At 40.2% G+C, this 13,302-nt stretch overlaps 1 protein-coding gene across 20 annotated transcripts in view; it reads right to left on the bottom strand.

Annotated features, from left to right (window-relative positions):
• Positions 1-13,302, bottom strand: part of PAM (peptidylglycine alpha-amidating monooxygenase) — a 212,775-nt gene that overhangs the window by 180,437 nt on the left and 19,036 nt on the right. The window contains exon 1 of one of the 20 annotated variants that reach the window (XM_043514226.1): positions 1,033-1,297. The exons of 15 other annotated variants lie outside the window; for them this stretch is intronic. The gene's annotated coding sequence lies outside the window, so the exon portion shown is untranslated. Of the gene's footprint in view, positions 1-1,032; positions 1,298-13,302 lie in introns of those variants that run through there. 4 more of the 20 variants (XM_043514227.1, XM_043514224.1, XM_043514219.1 and 1 more) reach the window with 4 other exon arrangements.

Here is a 13,302-nt window from a genome sequence, read left to right as displayed (position 1 = left end):
ATATGGTCACCCTGCAGCTCCCAGCTGCTGTGAGCGGAGAGGGGCCCTCCTGCAGCTTCCAGCTGCCACGGGCCGAGGGGAAACCCCACAACTCCCAGCCACTATGGTGGCGGGGGAGAAACCAGGAAGCCACAACAGCAAAAGTCACAAACAGGTCACAGCTTCCATTAATTTTTATGTATTGCCTGTGACCTGTCCATGACTTGTACTAAAAATAACCATGACAACCTCTTAGCCTTAGCTATGACACTTGAGTAAATTTCCCAGACCTGAAGAACAGCTCTGTGTAAGCTCGAAAGCTTGTCTCTTTCACCAACAGAAGTTGGTGCAATAAAAGGTAATACCTCACCCATCTTGTCTCGCTAACATCCTGGGACCAACATGGCTACAATACCACTGCATAAAACAAAAGAAGAGGCATGCAGAAAGTCCACACAGAAAAGTAGGCGGATGATTAAAGAGGCATCACATGTGGATGCCTCTTCAGGTTTTAAAAACAGAAATCTAAAAATGTGCAAGCTTGATTTTTACAATCTACAGGAAAGCTAATATGTGAGGCTAGAAGGAGCATCTAAGCATCCCTGTTATACTTAAATCTCTTATGGTTCTTTTTTCAGTCTGAACATGCAGTAGTAGAGTTATGTTAAACGTTTTGTTTAGAAATAGTGTGCTTTTGTTGCTTATGAAGACACCCACTGTCTTAAGAGTGGGAATTGTTTATATTAGATATTTGCATTTATTTTAATCACTAACAATAAAAAGTCCTTTTTGACTTTACTAGATTTGCTTACTAATTGGGGTGCTGACCAATTTATAACTATAAGTTTGTTTTTAGTTTGCATTCCTACACATTTTATAAGGTTAAAAAAGCTTTGGTAAGTTTAAATGCTGTGTTCTAGGAAACTGGTTCAAATACTAGAAGACAGACATTCTGAATTTAAGCTAGTGATGCAATGAGGAAAAAAACCTCCTATTTCACACACAGCATAAGGATATGTTTAAATGGTTAAATATGAAGCAGAAACCACTTACTTTCCGAGCTCATGAGTTTCCAAAATAATACTAGAAGATATAGCATATGGAGTGGGGCTTATGATCTTTAGCGAGGGGTGAATCATCTTTATGTAGATGCTCTGAATAACCCCTGTATGCATACTGACATCATCAGTAAAGACTTGGAGGCAGAGGATACTATGGTAACCATGCAATGTGCTGAGAGACAGAAGCCTTTAATTGCTTTAACAACTTCCTGGGGCTCTAGCTACCAGGCTTCGATTTGCTAAGTAGGAAATGAAGGTTGTCACAGAGGCACTGAATGTGACACTGAGCTGAAAGAATTCAATGAATCTTGAATCTATTAATTGTGATGTGATTTTTAGTAAGAGTCACAGCTTGAAGCCATTACTGATATTCTTCCAACATCTACAGAAGTCACAGATCAAGTAATAATATTGTCAGGTATCAATTTCATAAACAGTCCTATATTGTTTTCCCAATTAACACACATTATTACATTAAGGCAGACATCCTTTTCTTCAAAGTGAAGACATTGTTTTAATAGGATGTACATGTATGCTTTTGAGGGTCAACGTGCTGGTAGCAACAGAAACTGAAGCCCCCATTTACTTATAGGTCAGGTACAGTATAATACAAAACAGGCATGCTCTAAAGCTTCCATACACCACCACATTATATTTATCCTACATTCACATGTCTCAGCTTTGATGACTAATCTGCCAATACATTACTTTGGAAGGACAAAGCTCAAGTTAACAGAGAGAAATGCGTAGTGACAGGATATCAAAAGAAGCCCATATAGCAAGGTTTCTTTAGTAGAGATTTCTAGTGAACCCACTAATGCGTCACTTCATATCTTGCCATAAAGAATTCATCCTGGTTTTCAGGGTTTTTGTTTGCTTTTAGGAAAAACACAGGTGATTTTAGGTGTTTAGTACTGAACAGTTTGTTTTTTGTTTCTTAGAAAAATCATTTTCTATAGCTTTGTCTAAATTGTGACAAAGTTTGATCTGAAATCAGTTTTATTAGCTTATGACAGTTAAGATACTGGCCTGAAGGCAATGATTCAAGCAGTTGCTCAGCTTTTAATTATTTAGTATACGTGGAGCATGCACACATGCCCCCTCCCATGCTATTTCCCAACTTACAACTCTGCTCGAGCACAAGTGAACAATTAAAAATCCCTTTCTATTTTTAACACAAAAACTTTATCAGTGTTTTTATCTGTTTCTGTTAATTCAACCTGCAAACTGAAATCCAAATATATTTTACTACTATTTTTATATTTCTAGTTTTAACACCTGTGACAATTCACTTTTTTAATATGAATCCATTTTTAAGGAGCGCATTTTCAAAAACTACCCATTAATAGGAAAATAGTTGTTTGCACCAGTATTTTCTTCCATACTTGAGCAAACTGCTTTTAATCTAACATTCATTTAAAGTAATGTTTTCCCTTGATGCTAAACAGATTTTCATCTATTCTGAAATCTAATTCCCCTCCCCCACTACAAGTATTATGAAGCCACAGAGAGGGGCAAGACATAGTCAGCCTCACTTCAGTCCCTGGCAAAATCATGGAGCAAGTTCTCAAGGAATCCATTTTGAAGCACTTGGAAGAGGGGAAGGTGATGAGGAACAGTCAACATGGATTCACTAAGGACAAGTCATGCCTGACCAACCTGATTGCCTTCTATGATGAGATAACTGGCTCTGTGGATATGGGGAAAGCAGTGGATGAGATATCTTGACTTTAGCAAAACTTTTGATAGGGTGTCCCACAGTATTCTTGCCAGCAAGTTAAAGTATGGATTGGATGAATGTAATTTAAAGTGGACAGAAATCTGGCTAGATTGTCAGGCTCAATGTGTAGTGATCAACGGCTCGATGTCTAATTGGCAGCCGGTATCAAGCGGAGTGCCCCGCGGTGGGTCTTGGGGCCAGTTTTGTTCAACATCTTTCTTAATGATCTGGATGATGGGATTAATTTCACCCTCAGCAAGTTCACAGGTGACACTAAACTGGAGGGAGAGGTAGATACATTGGAGGGTACGGATAGAGTCCAGAGTGACCCAGACAAATTGGAGGATTGGGCCACAAGAAATCTGATGAGGTTCAACAAAGGACAAGTGCAGAGTCCTGCTCTTAGGAAGGAGGAATCCCATGCTCTGCTACAGGCTGGGGACCGACTGGCTAAGCAGCAGTTCTGCAGAAAAGGACCTTGGGATTACAGTGGATGAGAAGCTGGACGACAGTCAGCAGTGTGCCCTTGTTGCCAAGAAGGCCAACAGCATATTGGGCTGTATTAGGAGGAGCACTGTCAGCAGATCGAGGGAAGTGATTATTCCCCTCTATTCAGCGCTGGCGAGGCCACACGTGCAGTATTGTGTCCAGTTTTGGGCCCCCCATGACAGAAGGGATGTGGACAAATTGGAGAGAGTCCTGCGGAGGGCAACGAAAATGATTGGAGGCTGGGGCATATGACTTATGAGGAGAGGCTGAGGGAACTAGGGTTATTTAGTCTGCAGAAGAGAAGAGTGAAGGGGGATTTGATAGCAGTCTTCAACGACCTGAAAGGGGGGTGGCGGTTCCAAAGAGGATGGAGCTGTTCTCAGTGATGGCAGATGACAGAACAAGAAGCAATGGTCTCAAGTTGCAGTGGGGGAGGTCTAGGTTGGATATTAGAAAACACTATTTCACCAGGAGAGTGGTGAAGCACTGGAATAGATTACCTAGGGAAGTAGTGGAATCTCCAACCTTAGAGGTTTTGAGGCCCAGCTTGACAAAGGCATGGCTGGGATGATTTAGTTGGTGTTGGCCCTGCTTTGAGCAGGGGATTGGACTAGATGACCTCCTGAGGTCTCTAACTGGTTCGATCACAAAAACCCCCTTGGGGCTGCCAACTGATGTGCCAAGACTATTTCTGTCCCTGCTTTTCCTACCAGCTTGGGACTCTAGAACCCCGCCTAGTTGTGCCAGACTTGTTCAGGCCTGGGTCTGTGTTTGTAGCCAGCAAGCAACATCCCACAAGCTGTAGACTAAACTGAAAACAGCTTAAGAAGCGTTCCTGTCTGTAACGCTCAGATGCCCAATTCCCAGTGGGGTCCAAGACACAAATAAATCCGTATTACTCTGTATAAAGCTTATACAGAGTAAACTCATGAATTGTTCGCCCTCTATAACACTGATAGAGAGATATGCACAGGTGTTTGCCCCCCCTTCCCCGCAGGTATTAATACATACTGAGTTAGTAAGTAAAAAGTGATTTTATTAAATACAAAAAATAGGATTTAAGTGGTTCCAAGTAGTAACAGACAGAACAAAGTGAATTACCAAGCAAAATGAAACAAAACATGCAAGTCTAAGCCTAATACAGTAAGGAAGTGATTACAAATGGAGTCTCACCCTCAGAGGTGTTCCAGTCAGCTTCCTTTTACAGACTAGTCTCCTTCAAGTCTGGGTCCAGCAATCACTCACATCCCAGCGGTTACTGTCCTTTGCTCCAGTTTCGTTTATGTATCCTTTGGAGAGGCTCTCTCTTGAGCCAGTTGAAGACAAAATGAAGGGGTCTCCCAGGGGTTTAAATATACTTTCTCTCATGGGTGGACACCCCTCCCTCCCCCGTGTAGAATCCCAGCTACAAGATGGAGTTTTGGAGTCACATAGGCAAGTCACGTATCCATGCATGACTCACAACTTACAGGTAGCAGCCATTGTTCACATGCTACCTTGAACATCCTCAAGTAGACTTCTTATGTGGATTGGAGCCTTCCAAGATCCATTGTCCATTAAGTGTTTCTTGATTGGGCACTTAACCTGCAAATTCCTTTCTACAGAAGCTGTCCAAATGGCTTGCTAACTCTACTTAAAATCAAACAAGTACACAGCCAATATTCATAAATTCGAATACAAAAATGACATGCATACAAATAGGATGAATATATTCAGTAGCTCATAACCTTTCCAGAGACATGTTACATGGCATATGTAGCATAAAACATATTCCAGTTGTCATATTTACATAAGCATATTTCCATAAAGCATTATGGGGTGCAATGTTACAGTCTCTTCCAGCCCTAATATTCTATGATTCTATACAAAATTCCCAAAAGGAGGTCTTCAATGTGATACAAGCATGATACATACCACCACCACTTACACAGCAGAGGTCCATAGTGCTGGGTATCCATGACCACACTGTGCAGCTTTATTTCAGGCGTCTAAGATCTCCACAAGGTTATTAACCTGACTGCATCAGATCAGTAATCAAAACTGGTAGCATGACTGTCACAGTCCATGACCGTGCAGTGTCCCCTCCTGACCTAAGTCCAATCTTCAGAGCTCAATGATAAGTATGTCTAACTCAAAGATCACGACTGAATTCTCTCACACCTATTGAGGATTCAGAGTAGCAGCCGTGTTAGTCTGTATTCACAAAAAGAAAAGGAGTACTTGTGGCACCTTAGAGACTAACAAATTTATTAGAGCATAATGGATGCATTTTTTCCACCAAATGCATCCGATTAAGTGAGCTGTAGCTCACGAAAGCTTATGCTCTAATAAATTTGTTAGTCTCTAAGGTGCCACAAGTACTCCTTTTCTATTGAGGATGTGTCTAGAAACACTACCAACATGGCTGATAACCCTCTGCCAAGAGCCACCTGACAGCTCTTGCTGAAGATTACTCATTTGATCATATTTATTAAACAGGTTCATGAACTTTAAGCAAATACCTAGAGACATCATAATCCTAGTTTCCTTCCTGTCATATTAATTACCCTCCACCTCCCTCCTACTGTAGGGGTACCGCTGGTTTGGACAGGCAGGGAAACTGCAACTGGGCTGATTGCATACTGAGTGTTCAGGCCTTCCATTTATAGACTGAATTCAAATGGCTTTGCAGTGGACCCCAGATTTGTCATAACAAGCCATAAAAGTGTTTGACTACCCTCTACCCCCACCCCAGGAACATGTGTAGGGGTAAAGGCCTAATCCTCTACGTTGGGAAACAAGGAGCAAGAGAGGAAGAAGAGTGCAAAGCACAAACCAAGGGAGGAGAAATGAGACTCACAAAATGAAATTAAGGGTTTCTGCATCTTGTGTTACATACAAACTCTTAATCCTAAATAAAAGGGAAACAATGAAATCTATACAGTTATAGCAAAAAGGTAAAAATGTTAGCTTTGTTGAAAACAATCATTCTCAATTATTCATGTCCAGCTTGTTCATGGCTCTCTCTTTTAGTATCGGATTCATACCATGTTAGCACAGATCAAATCTAATTCATTTTAGAACTGTAGGACATCAGCAGTGACCTTTCCTGAATGAATGCATTTAAAATTGTGGGAATCAAGTCTCAGTTTTAGTATCTCTCAGTAAACTCTAATATTTTAACCTTCCTTAAATCTTTGACTATAACACCAGTATTTATGTACAGAAGTCAATACAAACAGACACTTTTTGAAGTATTTCTAGATACACTGCTTAAGCATTATGTATAAGGCAGAGAAAACAAATTTAAGCCTTTTATGCATTTGGTAGCCAGATAAGTAGCATCTCTCTGACCATAGGCTTTTATGCATCCCTACAAAGCATGAGAGGGCCTAAGGAAAGCCCTACTAACCCAAGAAAGCTGGAGCCATCTGACTGTGCTACTGGCTAAATGTTTAGGAACCAATCTTTACATGCTGTCTCTCTTACAAAATAGATCTGTGCAGACATTATAAATGTTGTAGTTTAGTTACAAAATCTATTAGGTTCTACTGTACAATTAGTTCTCGAGTTAATTCAATTAAGGCCGCTTTCTTAGCTTAGAAATCAGACAGTTTTCAAATGTCACTGCTAGAGCTAGGCAAAGCTCGAGATTTCCAGTTCATGGAAAATTATACTCACATCTTTGACTAAAAGGTGCATCAAATGAGCACTACCCCCACATGTTGTAAGTTTCAGGTTCTCTTCATTATCTTCTTCTACATTTATCCTCATCTTTACTACAGTTGTAGCATTGTCTATGACAAAGTCACATACTGTACCTGACTCTTGGATTTTTATTCCAAGTTTGTTATAGCTTTTACTGCTACTGCTTTCAAGTATTCTGCTGTGTAGGCATTTCCTGATATATCACTTACACCTTTAAAAACAGACAATCCCATCTTCTTTTGTCACACAAGCACATTACTGGATCATTGTATACATTGCTGCACTCATCAAGACAAATTTCTCATCAATGTTTTTTGTACACTGTTCAATTTCCTTCTCTCATACTGTACGCAGCAACCTTCCAACAATGTCTGCTAAGCTGGGTGGAGTGTAACTTGGTCATGACGACTGAACCACATCAATTAAATGTTTATTCTGAACAAGACAAAAGGGAGAATTGGTTGCATAAAACGAATCAAGCAATCGTTCATCTATGGAGCCTTGCTAGAATTTACATAAGAACTGCCATACTGGATCAGACCAATGGTCCACCTAGCCCAGTCTTCTTCTTCTAACGGGGGCCAGTTACAGATGCTGCAAAGGGAATGAACAGAACAGGGCAATTATCGAGCGATTCATCCCATCTTCCAGTCCCACCTCCTAGCAGTCAGATGTTTAGGAACATCCAGGGCGTAGGATTGCATCCCTGACCACCTTGGCTATTGATTGACCTATGCTCCATGAACTTCTCTAATTGTTTTTTGGCCTTCAAAACATATCATGGCAACAAGTTCCAGAGGCTGACTAAGTGTTATGTAAAGAAGTACTTCCTTATTTTTGTTTAAAATCTGTTGCCTATTAACACAAGAACCAGAGATCACCCTGTGAAATTATGTGAAGGGGTAAATAGCACCTCCTTATTCACTTTCTCCATACCATTCATGATTAATTAATCCAATTCTCCAAAAAGCAAGCATGTTTTGCATTAAACCAGCTAGGATGTCTCTAAATCAAAGCTCAATAAAGGCTAATTTAATTTTAAATACTGTATGTTGTACTGTACATTTGGAATTGGGAGATATAGTCCGTGAAGTAACAACATTCCATTGAATCATTGACAGTGAAGTTATTTTGGGGAAGTTTTATGGCCTGTGTTGTACAGGAAGTCAGATGAGATGATCACAATGGTTCCTTCTGGCCTTGGACCCTATGAATCAGTGCCTTATAATTCCAAGATCCTACTATCAGTCACTTTTTAAATCTAGAAGAGTAGTTATGCACTGTAACTGTTTTTATTATACTATTTATAAACATGGAAAAGTAATAAGGGATGCAGTAGTTCCTCTATACTAGCAATACACCACCTAATAGAATGGTCACACTTAAAAGCCAACCCCACACACCAACCTCACACCCAAATCAACCTCTCCTAGTTCAGTGTTAGCCTAACTACTAAATCTGAACTCTTCTCTTTTCTTTACACTGACCAAGTACAAATTCTAATAGATCTGATTCTCTACAAAAAGTTTACAATACCTTGAAGGGTTAAAAATTCAAAGGCTTCAATGAATTTTACATGGAGTAGAATGGTCACTTATCTGCAAAATGTAGTCATGCAACTTTTGTCCATAGCCTGCCATGATGTTTTTGTAGTTCTTCGGTTGAATGCTTTCCCTGTGACTTCAGGTTAAAAAAAAAAACCCAGTGCCTTGCCACACACAAGGCGACTTTTCACTGAACCTTATTTATACTTTTTAAGCATTTGCAATAATGCAGCTGTATGCAGTACTATACCTTTAATATCACATTTGATATTTTGTAATTAGGACAAAGTTACAACGCTGTCATATGCGCTAATCTTGTCAAAATGATGTATTTCTATATATAAAAACACAAAGAAACAGCAAGGTCATTTACACTGAGAAGTTCACCTAAATGCTCTATAACAAGCTTAGCAAGTATACTGCACAAACTAAATGGTATGCCATTAAGTAATTCATTCTAGGCTCTCTCTCTCTCTCTCTCCAGTCTGTGCTCATGTAAACAGCATTGTCTGTCACAAACCCTAACATCTTTGTGTGCAGAGAACAAACTGTTTGTAGTGTTTGGTACAATTGATTTGGAAGGGCTCCAGACCACATTCCAACAACACAGTTGGAGCTCACTTCACTCATCTTCAACTCACATGTCAGGTTGGCAGAGAATGGATCCTATGTGCATATGGGACTACAATGCATCAAGACGCAATTTTAATACTTCGGCATGTTACTGGTGGGCCTCCCTTCAGGCCCTAGTGGCCAGACATGTGACCACATTTGCCTTTTTCTTTAAAAAGAATTTCATGAGGTAGGGTCTGCCAGACAGACTTTGCCAATGTAACATGACAACAGTGCTCCCAAGACTTTTCAGGACCATGAGGAGACTTAAATGCAAGCACTTCCATTCACTCCTGCACATACCACTGTGGTACAGATGTTCCACCCATTGTGAAACACACACACACACACACACACACCCACCCACCCACCCACCCCCGGAAACATTTTATTGTTCTTCCTTAAACTCAAAGTAACTTCTTAATGAAAGTCTTTTACCTGGTAAAGAGACTATCTATAATACCAGAAACAAAGCCTTACTCACAGCATGATCAAAAAATCCCAGATGATACCAGGTAACAACATGGTGATATTCACCCAGTTATTCCAATTCTTAATTTATCATTTTAAAGTTCACATCACATTAAAGTACATATCAACGTTTAGGTGAAAGGGGTGTTTGGGGGAGGGGAATGTTTGTATGGGTTTTTTGAAGTATGCACCACTTCAATTAGGATCTTGCTTAAGAGACTTCTGTCTCAATTGGTTTGCTTTGCTCAATAGCTAAGAAAATGAGGGTGGGCTGGGGGGGCGGATTTCAAAAGGTCTGAAATAACACTTTTGCTTCTAAAATGCTGTGTGTAATGTGTCTACAACCAGCTTGTGCCTAGACACTTATATTAATATATCCATATGAGAAAGCATGCAGAAAGAAAGATGTTCAGTAGATGTTTCCTGCAGTTCAAGCACAGCTCTGAAGATTAAAGTCTGCACCTGAATACAGCACTACAATACCCACATGCATTACTGCTTGTAAACATTGATCCTTTAAATGTACAAGCAATTTTTCTTGTCAAAGACAGCCAACACTTCCTTTTAGAAATATACCAGAAAGGCGGGAACAGCAATGCACACAATAATATCCACCAAAGTTTGAGAAGGTGCAGCAGTACACATTTATACTGTTTATGAAGGAAGAGTAAAAATGCTGCCACTCAAATTATATTTCAGTTTACATTTTTTGTGTTAGTCAAGAATTCCAACCCATTTTTATATGAAAATATAAATATATATATATATATACATACACACATATACACACACACACACACACACACAGCGAGAGCTATTCTGGGGCATATAACACTAAAGGACCATTTATGTAGAGAACAACAGGGTTCTCTTCTGACAACCCTCCTATTCAATGTTCAACTTGAGGAGATGGCTTCCAGTACAGTCACTGATATGACAGTACAGCTTTACGTCTTTTTCACTGGACACAAACAGTGAAGATGTTTGTTTTTTCCTAGCATCTGGCTGAAACTGGTGCTTGGAAGATGGACAACTGACTAAAGCTCAATCCAGAACAGAAAGGAGATGCTGGTTAGCTGTAGGGAAAACCAGAGGGGATGGCAAAAAAAGAATATTTGCTCCTTTGAATATACCCACTTTTTTTTACAAAGTTCATATTCTAAGGGCTTCTGTTGAATTCTGTGCTGCTTCTGGATGTCCAAAAAAAGTGCCAGTGGCCAAGAGTGCTTTCTATATCTACACTAAGCAGAGAGGTTGAAAATCTTTCCTCTGGGTGCAGCAGACCTTGTCTTCATTATCCATGCTTCTGGACACTTCCAGATTTTGTTTCTAAAGTGAGAATTACAATGCATTTGTAACAGTGTGCAGATACCCTAATGCCTAACCTGTTCCTGATTCACACACATACTCCAGGCAGGGGCCATAACAGCTCCAAGAATAAGTAGGGAGAGACTGCTTGAGAGAAAGCCATTCTCCTAATCCCAAACCATAGAGTATTTTTGTGTCAAATTTTGATGTTTGTTGTCTGGTTCCTGTGACCAAGAGATACAATTCTCAGAGATCACTGTAAAATGCATCCGACAGGTTTTTTTATGCTGAAACTCTTTACTGGTTTACAGTGTTTCACACATGAAGCATGCTGTACCTGTGTTCCACGCATTGGCTACCAAATAATTTCCAGGTGCAAATTACAAGTGTTAGTTTTGATCAATAAAGGACTTTATTATTTGATTACCAGTCATCTGGGAAACCACCCTCTCTCTACATGCTCTAGCCATCTAGCAGCCTAGATTAGCAGGGAGGCTGCCAATCCATAGATTTGTTCAGCTGTGACAAGGAGCTCTCATTCGAGGGTCCTCAACTTTGGAATTTGCTTCCCCGCTTTGATCCAACATGGCCTAAGTTTGCTCACCTTCAGAACACACTGAAAGGCCTATTTTCTTAGGTTTTTATTAGAAAGGATGATTCAAAATATCCAATTTTGTTTGCTTGTTTTATTAAAGGGAGGATGGACAAGTTTTTTTTTAATTAATTCAAATAAAGAGTGTGTGTTTAAATAAGATTGGAGATTGAAAATTTGACATTCCAAGGATAAATAGTATCACTATGAATCTACCTGAAGAATAGAATTTATCACCACAAAAATATTTGAAGTGGGATTTTTCCAATAAAGATAAATAAATCTGGAAACGGTGACATTTGGCCTGCTTTTGTCTTGCCATAGATCACCTTCCTATCCCTCATCCCTTGAATGTAAAATTGCCTGTGTAGAATATGTATAATTAGTCTCCCACAAAAGAATACTAAACTTTAAGTATGCACTAGACTGGAAAATATTAGGAAAAATTGCTGCCAGGAGAAAATTTGCTATTTAACTAGTACTAGAGCCTTTGTTGGCATGAGCCAAAAATTTTACAAAAGTACCAGTATTCTTTTAAAGAGAAAAAACAGAGGAGTGGAGCTTAAATGAGAATGTTCTAACCCTTGCATACAAGAAAGTTTCTGAAGTTGTCCTTAAAAAAAAAAAAAAAAAAAAAAAAAAAAAAAAAAAAAAGAAGATTTATGATCTTAAGCCCATTGTGACAGTGACAATTTTCTGTAATATTTTTTATTCCTATGCGTGCCTCAGTTTCCCTCTCTAGTTTGCATTTCTTGAAGAAGGGTTAGGCCTGGTCTGCACTAGAAACTTAAGTTGTCTTAACTAAGTCACTCAGGGATGTGAAAAATACACACACACACACACACACACACACCCACCCCCCCGCAAGTGGCATAGTTAAGCCAAACTAACCCTCAGTGTACATACACAGTGCTAGATCGACAGAAGAATTCTTCTGTTGACCTAGCTGCTGCCTCCCTAGGAGGTCGATTACTTATGCTGATGGGAGAATCCATCAGAGCAGGTAGTGTATGTACTGAAGTGCAGCAGCAGCGCAGCTGTGACCCCATAGCATTTTAAGCATAGACATACCCTTAGAACCTGCTCTTGGAGGTGTCTGTGTCACGCAACTGTCTGATCCAAAAGAGGGACACGGGGAGCAGGGGGACAAGACTATTGTAGGAGGGTTGTCATACTGCCACTCTTACTTCTGCACTGCCTTCAGAGCAGGGTGGGCGGAGAATGGCAATTACTGCCCCCAGCTCGAGATCAATAGACTGAAAGGTGTCAGAATATGGGGATAAGAATTTGCTTTTGGGAGGGCCTCAGCAGCTCTCACAGAGGACTAAGGACAAAAGGAAGGGAGCCAGTGTCAGAAAGGGAGTCCATAACAGCTTTGCTGGCTGATTGCTGCAAATACTAAGAGAGCAGTGCACCCTGAAGGGGACTAGTACAAGCCTTGCACAGGGGCCTGTCTTAGCTGGGTTTGATGAAGCGAGCCAGAAATAGAGACAGAGATCACTGGTACTGGACAGCCCAGTCTCAGAGTCTTGAAGGCCAAAGGCCTGCCCCTTTGGAACTATGACACCCTTTGGGATTCAGTACAAGAGATTCATTACAGCCTGGGGAATAGACCAGACCCTATGGATCCACGATACCTATACCCACCCAGATTTTTTACAACTTTTGTTCTTAGTAGCAGGGAAGAAAAAAATCCACAATCCTTCATATTGCCAAGAAATAAACCAGAGTTGTCAAAGGATAACCGATGGGTATGATATAACTGTCAGCATACCTGCTATGGAACACAGCTGACCTGGAAAATAAACTCCAGAAGACATCAGACTGGTAGGTAATGCC

Source organism: Dermochelys coriacea, chromosome 5 (assembly GCF_009764565.3).
Source record: "Dermochelys coriacea isolate rDerCor1 chromosome 5, rDerCor1.pri.v4, whole genome shotgun sequence".
Lineage (NCBI taxonomy): Eukaryota > Metazoa > Chordata > Testudines > Dermochelyidae > Dermochelys > Dermochelys coriacea.
The sequence above is the reverse complement of the archived record's forward strand: the minus strand, read 5'-3'. Positions and strand labels throughout refer to the sequence as shown.